This window comes from Myotis davidii, unplaced genomic scaffold (assembly GCF_000327345.1).
Source record: "Myotis davidii unplaced genomic scaffold, ASM32734v1 scaffold317, whole genome shotgun sequence".
NCBI lineage: Eukaryota > Metazoa > Chordata > Mammalia > Chiroptera > Vespertilionidae > Myotis > Myotis davidii.
Window position 1 is genome coordinate 2205048 of NW_006288994.1, and position 3759 is coordinate 2208806.

Consider the following 3759-nt stretch of genomic DNA (forward strand, 5'->3'; position numbering starts at 1 on the left):
GCCAGTAGAGGGCACACTTACTTTAACTTTCGCAAGGGCAGCCCGGAGTTGGGGGGAGGGAGGGGGCGGGGGAATACTTGGCAGCAAAACCGTGACCAGGGATTGGTGGCTCCCCGCGTTTGCGGCGAAGGCCTGGAGGCTGGAGCAGTTTGCAATCCTCAAAGCTGAATGGTGCTGCGCGCCTGATTTGGAGGAAGTTACTACTCACTTAACAATCGAACGCTGAGCTGCAAACTCAGTGGCTAATAATTTACCTTGAATACAAACACACCGTACGCGCGACCCCCCCCCCCTCCGAATTTTTTTTCTTTCTGTTTTGGAATGGAAAGGGGGTGGGGTGGGGTGAGAGGTGGAAAAGTTTACTTAAAATGCCTTTGGGGGAAGGACCGGGGCCGGGAAGATGATGGCCTTTGTGTTCAATGCCCTAGGCCAGTCGTCGGCAAACTCATTAGTCAACAGAGCCAAATATCAACAGTACAACGACTGAAATTTCTTTTGAGAGCCAAATTTTTTAAACTTAAACTATATAGGTAGGTACATTGTTATTAACTTAATTAGGGTACTCCTCAGGCTTAGGAAGAGCCACACTCAAGGGGCCAAAGAGCCGCATGTGGCTCGCGAGCCGCAGTTTGCCGACCACGGCCCTAGGACAGTGCCAAATCGCAAATTGCGAGCCAATGGGCATTAAATATTAAATACAGATCCATTCAGGCAGAGGACAAATCATATGTCGTGTTGGGTGGACAGCATTCTGGGTCGACGTGTACATGAAATGTACATAGATGTACGCGGGTTATACATGAGAACTTTCACCATGGCATGCAGAGCAAAAATGTAGGGGCACTGAACTAGGAAATTACTCCTGCCTGAAATTCGGCCAATTTCCAATTGGCTCACGCCCCTCTCCCCCTCCCAGGGAAGTAATACTTGGCTCCTCTCCTTTGATCAGCACCAATGCATTATTTCGTGCGTGATCATGATTCGAATAATAAAGGGAAAAGAAGACTAGGAAAGGAAGTTAAACGTCCGGTTGGTCCAAGGAGGAAAGGGTTAACGGTTTCCCTCACTGGGGTCTCTTCTGATACCCCAGGCAAGGTCTGCGAGCTCGCTCTCCCCACCCCACTTCTGGGGGGTCCGGTCTGGCGGCTCTGGCCACCCCTCCCCAATATTCTCCCGTCTGGCGCCTTTGACTTCCCCCAAACCTGGGAGCCCCGGACTGGTGCTAACCTGAGCCACGGGCGCCAATGGGATTTTCCTGAAACCTGGCTGCGGAATTGGAACTCCGAGGGGCACGGGGTGCGGTGGGGGAGTACAAGGGGGTTCATTCTGGCGGAAGACACCCAACAGAGCTAGCTCTCCACACAGAAAGCATAACACCCCCAACAAATGCAATGGGCATGTATTCAGAGCGCGCTCTCCAAGCAGACGTGGCAGTGCGCTGCGGAGTTATTTTAATAATCCCGGGCATCGGTTGCCTCCCTCTACCTTTTATCGCTTGGCCCCATCAACACTAACACCTCGCACACACTCTGCGCGCGCCCACAAACACCCTTTCTTTCCTCCTCTCTGCATAGGGCTCATTCCAAGGGCTGCCCTTTCCCCAGCCTTAGGGAAGCGGCCGGCCGCCCGGGACGTGCCTGTCGTGGCCGTGGGCACACGGTGTGTTCTCAGCGTCGAGAGCTCAGCTGTTCCGCCTGCGATGATTCCAGCTCGCAGGACGGGTGAGCGGCCTGTCAAACTCAAGCAGAGCGCGGCGCCGCCGGAGGAGCCGCAGAGAAAGGCACCGGGTTTGAACGCCGGCGAGAGAAAATGAAGGCGCGCTCAGTTAATTCATGCAAAGACCTAACTCTATTTACATCCGATCCCTCCGCGCACCAGGGTGCTGGGCTGCAAGGCTGAGTCTCCTCCCCTGCCCTCCTTCTGCACAATCGCCCCTCCCGGATTCCCAAAGCCGGGGGAGAGGGAGAGAAAAAAGATCCTCGCTCGCGAATCCCCGCCCACCGGCCCTTTATAGGCCAGGGTCTGCCCCACCGAGAACCCCCCGGGCTGCGCTTCTTGCGGCTGCCGCAGCCTCCGCGGTTCACGGGTCCCGGCCGCCGCCTTCCTCCTTCCCCCTGCCCCCTCGGCAAGGGCAGGGCCATTCGAGGCTTGGCGGGAAAAAGGACCGAGGGAGGGGTCGAAGTAACCCCGATTATAAAAGCCGGCTTATCGGACTCGCTGTAGTAATTCCAGCGAGAGGCAGAGGGAGCGAGCGGGCGACCAGCCGGAGTGAACCTAGCGAGCCGGGCGAGCAGAGGCGCGCTCCGGGCGCTCAGGGCTGAGATCCGGAGTGAGAGCGGGGCTTCACCTCCGGCCCAGCCTCCTCCTGCTCCCCACCCTGCCCGCCGACCTCTGCCAGAGATCCGCCACCCTCGCCGCATCCACGAAAACTTTGCCCATTGCAGCGGGCGAGCACTTTCCCCTGGAACTTACAACACCCGAGCGAGAGAGAACGCGTCTCTCCAGGAGCGGAGATCTATTTGGAAAGACACTTCTCCGGGCCGCTGCCTACGACCCGCTCCTCCGACAGGCGCTCCTTGCCCGGTGTTGGAACCTGGATTTCCTTCGGAGAGTGGGAAACCCGGTAAGCCCTCGGATCTATTTGTGTTTTAATTTATTTTTCTGCCGCTTTATTGATGAGATGAGTCCAATACCCGAGTTGGGGTGTCTTCTCTCCCATCCCGGTCTTATTGACACTTCTCGGAGTAGTTGTGGGAGGTCGGGGTGGGGTGGGGACCGAAGCAGAACTGGATGGGGTACAGTGAGTTGTCAAGATGGGAGGATGGAACGCAGAGGGAAACGGGTGTGCGGGGTTTGTGTGTGTGTGTGTGTGTGTGTTTTAAGCCTTTGGAGATTTTTGCCAATGGATATTGACGCAGAGCCCAGCGGGCTGGACATTCCAGCTTTATTGCATTAATTGCTTTGGTTTTGGGGGTGTGTGGGGGGAAGCTATGCTTCGTGGTGAGCAGAAAGCCCTTTGCATCTCGAGCTTCTTGGAGTAAGGATTACTGTCCTTATGTGTGATCGAGAGCGCCGCAGCTGCTGACTTTTCTTCGTCTCCGAAAGGGCATTTAAATGTCAGTCAGCCCCTCACCCAGGCTGGCCAGGCACCCATACTGCATTTCTGACAGCCGGAGACACTGCGGCGCGTCCCGCCCGCCGATTCCCCCGGCGTTTCCAATTCGTCCCCTGCTCCTTCTCATAAGTCGGCATTTTGGCTTCTAAAAAGAATAATAAGATTTAATATCTTGGCGTACCAGGCTGTTCGGACGTGGTGTTGGGGAGGCGCAGGAGGCGGAGAGGGAAGACTAGGGCAGGGATGTGTCCGATTCTCCTGCATTCATTGACTTAGGAAAAACCAGGGCAAACCTCCGAATCCAGCCTTGGCTCCCCTGCCGCCTCGGGGTCCCCGCGCCCCCGAGATGCGGAGGGACTGCCAGGAGCCGGGCTTTTTCCGAACAGCTGCTACCCTAGGCGGCCGAAGGGAAGGGCGCCCCCGCTCCGGGCGCAGAATCGCAGCAGGGTCTCTGGCGCAGTTGCGCTGCCGTATTGGGCGTTGGAGGGAGGCGCCTCTGTTATTCTCTAATGCACCCCTTTTATTTATGGGGGGTCCGGGGGGTGTTAAAGCCCGCGGCGGAGCAGCCGGCGAGGGAAAAGAAGAAAAGCTGGCAAAGAAGGGAGGGAGGGCGCGCTGGGGGTGGGGATGGCGGAGGAGGAGAG

The 3759-nt window shown here is 57.0% G+C and overlaps 1 protein-coding gene across 1 annotated transcript in view; it reads left to right on the plus strand.

Annotated features, from left to right (window-relative positions):
• The first annotated feature begins 2279 nt into the window (after positions 1-2279).
• The window catches only part of MYC (v-myc avian myelocytomatosis viral oncogene homolog), a 4720-nt gene continuing 3240 nt past the window's right edge, over positions 2280-3759 (plus strand). Inside the window, exon 1 of the mRNA XM_006761209.2 lies at positions 2280-2623. The gene's annotated coding sequence lies outside the window, so the exon portion shown is untranslated. The remainder of the gene's footprint in view (positions 2624-3759) is intronic.